At 38.4% G+C, this 10,352-nt stretch overlaps 1 pseudogene; it reads right to left on the reverse strand.

Moving 5' to 3' along the window:
- Window positions 1–7,863: 7,863 nt before the first annotated feature.
- On the reverse strand, window positions 7,864–8,331 carry LOC116081511 (annotated as a pseudogene).
- Between the last annotated feature and the right edge of the window lie 2,021 nt (window positions 8,332–10,352).

The following is a 10,352-nucleotide window of genomic DNA, read 5'->3' on the forward strand; positions in this document are numbered from 1 at the left end:
AAGAAAGAAAGAAAAAAGAGAAGCAAAAGAATGTTCTGGTGGCAGCAACATTTAGCCAAGCATACTAAACCTTACAGCACTTGCCCTGAATGCACAGGTTGGTTTGTGGAGGAGGCATCTTCAAAGCTGCTTTCATTTCCAACTTACAAGCAGAGCTCTACAACTCCCTCGCTCCTGGATTGGAAGACTAACATTGTGAAAATAGATACACTATAGACTCAATCGACGTGCCAATAACATCCTTCATAGAGACAGAAAAGCCATCTCAAAATTCATATAGAAGCACAGAAGCTAAAGCATTCCTGAGTCAAAAGAATAAGGTTGGAGATCACTATATCTGATTTCACGTGACACATAGACGTAATTACAAAACCAGCAGGCCACTGATACAAACCAGAAACACAGATGACTGGAATAGAATAGAGGAGCCAGCTACAATCCTGTGCAGCTATAGCCATCTGATACTGACCAAGATGCTCTGAAATTATTTAAAAAAAAATGTAGTGAAAACACTTCAAGATATAAGAACAGGAAAGGACTTTATGCATAGGAATCCAGCTGCTCAGGACAGAATGTCAGCAATGGACAAGTGGGGTGTCATGAAATTAAAAACCTTCTGAACATCAAAGGAAGCCGTTAAACAAGAGAAGAAACAGCCCACGGAGCAGGAGAAAAGACTTGCAAGCTAAACATTTGACAGAACATTGGTATTTAAAATATACAAATAACTCATAAAATTAAATAACAAGAGGTCAAATAACTGAATTAATAAATGGGCTAATGAAATGAACAGACAGTTCACTAAAAAGTTTCTTGTTTCTTTGAGATTATAATATAGTTATACAATCTCCTCTCTTCCCCTTTCTCCCTCTAAGCCCTCCCATATATCCATCCTTGCTCTCTTTCAAATTTATGGTTTCATTTTTTTACTAACCACACATGCATTTGTAAACACATAAATATAAATAAGCAGACAGTTCTTAAAAGATGAAATGCAAGTGGAAAATAAACATGAAAATAATGTTCAATATCATTAGCAGTCAGAAAAATGAAATTTGTAACTACACTGGTATTCCATCTCACTCTGATCAGAATTCCAGTTATTTATGAAACTAATAATAAATACTTCAGAGGATTTAAACAAGAGGGAACCCCCATTCCCTAGTTCTGGTGGGAAAGGTAACTAACTGTTTATTCACTATGGAAATGAGTTTGAGAATCCTTCAAAAATCAAAGTGTAGATCATGGTAGACACAGGTGAACGACTTCTGGGTATTCAGCCATGGGACTAAAAGTCCACGTATCACAGAGATATTTAGCACCTGATAATTATTGCATATTAATCACATGATCTAAGTTAAAGGATTAACACGTGTCTGTCAGCAGAGAAACAGATGGGAAAATGTGATACAATGGAACTTTTTTTTAGCTATAAAAAAGAGTGAAGTTATGCCATTTGCAGAGAAAGGGATGCAACTGGAGATAAACATAATAAATTAAAGACAAATACTTCATATTTTCTCTCATTCATAGTTCCCATATTTTATATAGTTACATAAAATCATGTATGCATATATGACTTGAAATTAGAAGCCAAACTATCTGGGTAGGGAAAGGAGAGATTAATGTAGAGGGCTACTCAATGGGAGAAAGTAATGATGGACATGATATTCTTGTATGAGAATGTCTTTATGTAACCCAATACGATTGCATAAATGCTTACAATTAAATTTGAAAGAAACCCCACTCGGAACAAAGACAAAGTCTAGATCTTTGGGGGACCAGAAGGGTGGAGATGATGAATGCCAATTACAAAGAGGCTTCCAGAATCTTCCCCTCTCTGTCTTCATGCCATGAAGTAGTTGAAAATACTAGTTTTTTTTAGGATGGGTGAGAATCTGATGTAACTGATGTAAGTCCTGTCCTTGAAAAGGAAACCACTGGATAGGTAGGTAGCTACTTGGTTATTTAGGAGGCCCCAATGTGGGACAGAATTTGAAATAACTATTTAGAAAATTTCCTGATCCCCACCATACACCATATGCATCAGAGTATTGTGTCATTCTCTCTTCTCTCTCTCTCTCTCTCTCTCTCTCTCTCTCTCTCTCTCTCTCTCTCTCTCTCTCTCTCTCTCTCTGTTTGAGGAGCCAGTGAGAGAGCTCAGTGGGTTAAGGCATTTGCTGCAGAGCTCATGACCCAAGTGTGATCCCTAGGAGTCCTTGGTAAAAATGAAAAAATCTAATCCTTCAAGTTGTCCCTTCACCTCTACACATATGACCCTATCACTTGTGGCCATATCTCACCACACAAAGTAAATAAATAAAAATTTAAAAAGAAACTGTGGAATGCTCTTTTTTCCATTTGTCTCTGCAGCCTAGAAATTCTTTCTGATGTACCACTGAAAATATGATTTGAAGTGGGTCCGACACAAGTACCTATGAAGGCATGCACTTGGTGTTTGAACCCGGGGCTCTGAAAGAAACTTTCTCTTATCTCTCTAGGAATGAGATGGAAATATGAATTTCCCTTCAGGCACAAGGCATTCCACACCTTTGGCAGAAATCATTTACCTGGCTCAGAATACAAGCATAATTGGCTATAAAAGTTCAATGCCAGATGAAAAGAGAATTCCAGAGGTAGGCGCAGCACATTTAAATGAGCCGTCCAAATGATGTAGCACTGGGCTGTGGGTATTCAGTTGGGAGTGGGCGTTGGTGACAGTGTTGACGGACATAAAGATAGTGTGTGTCCCAACAGGTTATAAAGCTTTAATGCATCATAGTTTCCTCATCTATAGAGACAGTTTCTACCTTCCAGGATTATTGTGAATAAGTGAACTGAAAGAGATTTTAAGATGCCAGCTATAAAGTTTGGACACCTCAGACTCTTGCCCATGGCCAACCCTCTCAGTAAACAAAGTCTGTTTTCCTTCTCCATTGAATCACTGAAGTTTTGCCATGAATACAAAACTACTCTATTTGAAAATTCACCCTAAACCCTTGAAATGGAGCAATTGTTTATATCCCTCCTACATTTGTGTGTTAAAAGTTTAGCTCCCAGAGTGATGATATTACAAGATGAATCTTTTGGAAGGTGGTAGGGTTCTCTTAAATGAACTGAGCCCAGGGGACCTCTCATGCCTTTCTCCACATGAAGTTACAAGAAGAAGATGGTCCTTACACATGTCAGTGCCTTGATCTTGGGTATAGAGTGGTTCAGAACCATAAGACATAATGATTTTGTTGTTTTAAAAACCACTTAGTTTGTGGTAGTTTTGTTATAGAAACCCAAATCCACCAAAATAGCCATTTTCCTATTGCTACTATGATGTTTTTGTTTCCCCTGGAAGGAATACTCAATGACGTTATCTGCTTCTATTGTCTTTTATTCTACAATTTTTACTCTTAAAGCAACCCTAGCCAGGCTGGCACCTCATAACTTCACTGAAATTGCAACTTGATCTCAAGTAGCTTGATCCAATGAATCATACTCCATTATGGCCCTATGTTACAGGACCCAGGCAAACTGTTGGTGGCACAGTTGCTGGCTCCCTTCTCCATGATTAATTTTGTTTGTTTGGTTGGTTTTTTTTTTTTTTTGTAAGAGACTTGCTTCTCTTGTTTTTTCTACTCCCCAACTCACCAGCTTTCTCTCTAGTTCCCTAGATCTGAGTCGGTGAATACTGGAGTATCAATGAATTTATGTTGGTTAGTTTTATCTGTCAACTTGGTACAACCTCAAATCACTAGGAGGGGGGTCTTAATGAGGAATTCTTTTGATTAGGTTGGCCTGTGAACATGTCCATGGGAAGTTGTCTTGACTGGTAATCTACAGAGGAAGACTGAGTCCATTGTGGGTGGCACCACTCTCTAGATAGGGAATCCATAACCATATAAGAGGAAGAGTTAGTAGAGAGCAAGTAAGGATCCAAGTGTTTATTCTCTCTGCTGTGGATATTGAATGTGATAGTTTAAGTTCCTGTTCTAAGTTCCTTGGAATAAAAGGCTGAAACTTGGGATTGTGAGCCACATAAAGCCTTTCTTCCCTAAGTTCCTTTTTGTTAGAATATTTGTCACAGGAGCAGAGATGAAACTAGAATCCCTTCTCTACCCCTTCTTCCCTAAAGCTATCGATTCAAACGTCATTCATATGCTAACAACGGTAACTATACAGATCAATTCCACATACATTCCAAACTTCATTCAGTCAGTTGCCTCCTGGACTTCTCTTCGCAACTAAAGTTCAACATATATCTGATTAAAATTTATTTTTCCACTTTCCCTTCTATCTTGTACTTTTTGTTTTAAGTGAGAAAAGGTTTCTAGGTAGCAAAGATTAGCCTTGAATTTCATATGTAGTTGAAGATAACCTTGGATTTTTGATTCTTCAATCCCACCATATCCAGTTATAAGCGAAATTCTGTTTATTCTATAAATCCAATATTTATAGAAATTTGTTTTCCTTAATGCAGTTGATTATAAATTTGTGTTTCCATTTGTTCAAAGCCAAAACCTTCAGCTCATCTGGCTTTCCCATCCCTTAGGAAATCCTGTGTTTAAAGTACATCAGCACTCGACAATGCCTCCCTCCTCTGCTGTGACCACTCTGGTTTGCACACCATCATCCCTCACCTAAATCACTGTTATAGCTGCCCAGATTCTATCCTTGAACCCTATAGGGAACCTAAAGTGCTTTCAGTTTTCTGAGGGATATTAACATCTGAATAGCCAGTAATGTCTCTTCATTGCATAGACAGTAAAGGATAGAATCTTGAAGCATCATACTATGCCTATTATCATACAACCCTTGGTCCTCTATCTCTGGTTTCTGCCACTCCTTCCCTCCTCTGCAGCCACACTGTCCTCAGTTTCATTGCTGGATCCCAGACATACTCTGCTTCAGGAAATTGGCCCTCGCTGTCCCTTTCTTGAAGGTCTTTCTCTAATACCTATTTGATTAATTTATCTCCTTCAGGTCTTCTACAAATGTCAGCTTCTAGATAAGAATTGTATTTATTTAAAATAGGTTGGGTGATTCCAAGTTAAAAGAAAGGGCTTTAGATTGTATGAGCTCAAGTTTTGTGTGAATTGTCACTATTCTGATGGGTAACTTTCCTAGTAAGGCATTACTCATATTCTGAGTGTGTCTCATAAGGCACTATAAACTCTTCTTAAGTAAAATAACCTCATTTCTTATTTATCTTGAGACATAATTACCAACCAACCTAAACTCAGGCTCAAGAAGTTGACCTTTGCTGAAATCAACTTGTAGTAAATAGTATTGACCAAAACAAATTCCATTAGAACAATGAAAATATTCAGGATGGTGACTCAAAGCCACATTAACACCTCCCCCCCACAAACCCAAAGCAAACAACAACAAAAAACTCAAACAACAACAACAACAAAACTAGTTCACATATAAACAGAAGGCACAACAAAGAATACTGTGTGGGTCATTTGTTTTTTTCCCCTCAAGTGGAAATCATCTTGGGATGAATATTGATTTGAACATGCCACGTGGTATGTTTCAATTGGATTCAACTTCTGGATTTAGGGGAGACCATGTGAGTCAGAATTGCATCTATTTTAGTGCAGATGGAGGAGAAGCATTCTTTAGCTCTCCCTTCTCTGACCTTCAATTGAAACAGAAAGTAGGAATCCTCATAAACACAGGCTGGGCAGCTCCAACCATTATATGATTCACATAGATTTTTCTTGTAACTTATCACCAGGAATATATTATATTTGGGATCTCCTTGTTGTGTCCATATCTCTATGAATAGGAAATAAACATTTAATGGGTTTGTTGTTCAAGCTCTGGGTATATGTTAGTGCATGGCACTGATTTTTCCAACAACACCTTATGAACTAAAACAGTTACTTTGAATTCCATTTACTCTGAAAGCAAAGGCCTCTGACGATGATAGACTATTGATAGAACTCTATGTCCTATTAGCCTATATAATTATGAACAACAAAAAGAGTAAAGTGGTTCATTCTTCTGGGTATCTTTATCAGTACTTTTCCAGATTTATCTAAAAAATACTGACAATAATAGGGAAAAATACCTTAATTCCCACTTTTGGTTGTCAGTGAAATTGTTTTTTCATGATGCGGATGAGCTATAGTTTCACCTTGGGAAACTTTAATACCTATGTACACTTTTATCAAGTTGTATCTGTATTTCTCTTGTTGGCAGACTCTCTGTCAATAAGTAAATAAGTGTTCTTACTTAATTGCTAAATTGGTAAATTAAAGCTGTGTATATTTAAGATGAGTGTGAAGGTGTCTCTGTGATATGCAAACTTGGAGGCCTTTGAGTAAATTCCCAGAAGTGGTATGTCTGAGTCACATGGCAGGCCTATTTTCAGTTTTTAAAGGAACTCCACACTGATCCTCATTGTGCTTGCATAAGTTTACAACCAGCTGTGAAGAGTCTGAAGACATTTAGTGGTTTGGGGTGGTTTGTTTTGTTTTGTTTTATATCCTGTTAGAAGACCTGGTAGAGATTTTCCCATCTTCTGTGTGCTGCCTTTTTATTGGCACAATGCTTTCCTTTGATGTACAGAAATGAAAATGTTCCCATGAGATCCCATTTGTGGATGGTTGTTTTTTCCTGGGCCAGCATAGTCATATTGAGAAGGCCCTTATGCGTGTCTATAGGTTAAGCAAACTCCCTACTTTTTCCTCCAAACTGGAGTAAAAAGTCATTGGATATTTGTTTACTTTTTGTGTTATTTTATTATTTAGCTCTCAGCAGGTTATCTTCATCCATTGAGGCGTCTTGCCAGCTATAATCTTGTAAATAATGTTTACATTCTTCATATAGTGCTTTATTCATTTCAGTATCTTTAGACTCAGCAGTCAAGGATTTACATTCCCTGAATTTAAATCCAGGATAGAAATTGGATGGGTATTGATGTCCTTCTTCATCATAATCTTCTTTTCTTTTCTCTTCTCTTCTTTTCTTTTCTTTTCATTTTGTTTCTTTCCTTTTCCTTTCTCTTCCCTCCTCTCCTCTTTTCTCTTTCCTCTTTCTTCCTTCCTTCTTTCTCTTTTAAGTGTCTCTCTTTTATTTTTTTAAGTTTTATTGTATTATGAGAAAAGTTACATGATTTCAATTTATCTGAATTTGTTAACATTTAAAAACATATTTTAAGCATATAGAATTAAATCACATTCTTGTTTCCCTTTTGTACCCCAACTCCTCCCAGAGAACCCCCTTCAATACCTACAATATCTTTTTTGTCATATTCTTTAAAATTTATAAAATAAAATGAGTATTATAAAAGTTGTTTGATATAAAACAACAATCAATTTAACAGTCCTATGTAGATGCTTGTCTACAGCAATACTGAAAATACATTCTCAATATAAATTTTAAATAACTCCAAACATATTAACTTCATATTATATTTCAAAATAATACATCACTAATAGTATTTTCATAAATGAACATAAATATATAAAGTCTTTTTGTTTGTTTGTTTTGTACTTAGTAGAGCTTAAAATCTGGCTCTTACTGTGGGACATGCCCAAAATAAGAACAATTTTTAGACACTGGATTTCATTGTAATAAGGCCTTCAATGACCCTCACATCACCAAAGGATTTTACCTTCATCATAGCTAAGCTGAGAGTTGACAGTTCTGCTGCACCAAGGAATGAGTTGTAGGCACAATTTTTGGATACAGACTTCCTTCTATGGTCAAAACTATTTGACTTGAGTGAGCGACTTTGTTCTCAGTGTTTCTCTTTTAAAGTATAGTCAGGCTCATGTTGCACATTTCACAAGCATGAAAGAAAAAAAAAAAACAAGCAAACAAACAGATAGACGGAAGGACAGAGTTCAACAGAAGAAGCTAACTCAAGACCAGGCTGGGTGTGTCACCAGAAGGGTGTCTCCCGGATGACACTGGGGCCAGGACCACTGAGCTGGGCAAAGAAGCAGTGGGCACAGGCTTCCCTTCCATCTGCCCCATGTTAACTTGGAAGTCTGTGCCCACATTTTCATCCATCTCACTGTCTCCCTTGAGACCTAAGAAGTCTCCAGAGTTTGTGTCAGAGGAGTTAATTCTCTGTGTTCTAGGCCACTCCAAACCTTCCCTATCTCCACTAGGCTTGTCACCTGCTGACATGGCCCAAGATGGGGAACTTTCTTCAGGTGTCTCAGAGATGTTAGAGGCCATTTATTTATTCTTCCCCACAGACTGTTTTGTTGATTCACCAAAGCCTAATAAACAATTGGGCCCATCACCTGGAGGTTGCAAAATTTGAAAGCTGTTCCTGTTATTGTGGTCAGCATGGTTAAAGGTGATAGCAGTGGTCATGGTGCTGAGGCGTGAAGGAGGCTAGCTCAGGGAGAGCACCGAGGGGATTGGAGCCAAGTGGCATACACAGCTCCTCAGTGAAGACCCACCACACTTCACCAAGCCTCTGAAGTGTTGTTTATTCTGGGTTTGCTCTGTGATGTGATTTGTGTATCTCTTGGGATGGATATTTCTTCTGATTTATTCGGGAGTGTTTTAGTGAACAATGCTTTCAGAGCAGGGGTCAGGGCTCACCCCATTATCACTCATAAAGGAGAAAATAAACCAATGTTACAGCAATAACAGCAAGCAGAACCAGATAGGGAAACATACTGTAAATCAAATAAAGCCAATTACTATGGCTTAAATAACCAAAGACAATAAAATGGAAAAAAAATCCCTGCAGTTAAGAATTGCTTACAGAGTAAAAGTGATAATTGAATGAAATAAAAAAGGGGAAGCAATGGAGCTGGAGAGCTGACTCAGAGGTTAAGAGCACTGGCTGCCCTTCCAGAGGTCCTGAGTTCAATTCCCAGCAACCACATGATGGCTCACAACCACCTGTAAGAGGATCTGATGCCCTCTTCTGGCTCACAGATGTATGTGCAGCAGAGTGCTTATACATTCAATAACTTAAAAATAAAATAAAATAAAATAAAATAAAATAAAATAAAATAAAATAAAAAGCCTGGGACAGACAAGAAAGGAGGGAGCGAAAGAAGAATCTAGTTAGGGAGAAGTGTCACAAAGGCAAGGGACTGATGTTAGAAAGATGGGAGAACCTATTAAAGTTAACTGCCAATTTCACAGGGTCTAAAGTCCTCCGAGAGGAAAATGTTAATTAGAGAGTGTCCTATATCAGATTGGCCAATAGGAGAGCCAGATAGGCAGCGCCATCCCTACATAGGTAGTTCTGGGCAATGCAAGAGAGCTAAGAGTGCTGACGAATTTTACGTTAACTTGACATAAACACTAGGGTTGTTTGGGAATTGAGACCCTTAATTGAGAAAATGCTTCCCAGCAGATTGGCCTATAGGCAAGACTGTGGAGCATTTTTTTTTTTTTTTTTGAGGTGGCAAGAACCAGCTCATTGTGGCCAGTGCCACTCCTGGGTTGGTAGTTCTGGGTGCTATAAGAGAGCAGGTTGAGCAAGCCATGGAGAGCAAGCCAGTGAGCAGCATTCTTCCATGGCCTCATCATCAGCTCCTGCCTCCAGGTACTGGGTCTGAGTTCCTGCTAGGACATCCCTCAGTGATACTGTGACCTGAGAGCTGTGCTTGGATGTGGGGTGGCTAAGTAGGGCACTGAGATTTACTGCTGTGAACCCTTTCCTGTCCAGGTTGATTTTGGTCGTGGTGTTTATCATAGCAATAGAAACCCTAACTGAGGTACTAGCTAGACAAGAGCCTGTGGGTAAGCTAGAGTATGAACCAACAGGTATGTTCCTCCAGTGATTCCTGCCTTCAGGTTCCTGTCTGGATCAATGACTAAGACTTGGAAGGTGTAGGCCAAAAACAAACCAAAAGAAAAGAACAAAACTCCCTGCCCTCCCACAAACTGCTTTTAGTTTGAGTGTTTTATTAAATCAGAACTCAAACTAGGATACACTAAAAGATTTTTAAAGGCATACAATAAAGAAAAAAGTGTATAAGAAAAATTGAATAGACCTAAGAAGAGGAATAAAAACTTATAAACTGACTTTATAAATAAAGTAAAATCAATGGTACATGGAGTAAATGGAGAATATAGTAAATTCTCTACAGGAAAAAAAAAAAGGCAAAACATTTCTTTTTAAGTCCCAAACAGAAAAGCATGTTGGAGTAGTATCTCTGCAGACTCTGACAATGGCGGCTGCAGGAGGAAAAAGTCATCCCCTAAGGCTGGAGACTCTTATTTCATCCTGGTTCCGACTCTGGAGAGACTGAGGGGGCAGTTGTCCATCAGCATTGAGACCACTCTAGGTATAGCCCCCCTTTTCTGTACTAGGATGAATCTTTCTCTCTCTCTTTCTCTCTCTCTCTCTCTCTCTCTCTCTCTCTCTC

The sequence above is a fragment of the Mastomys coucha genome, unplaced genomic scaffold, assembly GCF_008632895.1.
Source record: "Mastomys coucha isolate ucsf_1 unplaced genomic scaffold, UCSF_Mcou_1 pScaffold7, whole genome shotgun sequence".
Lineage (NCBI taxonomy): Eukaryota > Metazoa > Chordata > Mammalia > Rodentia > Muridae > Mastomys > Mastomys coucha.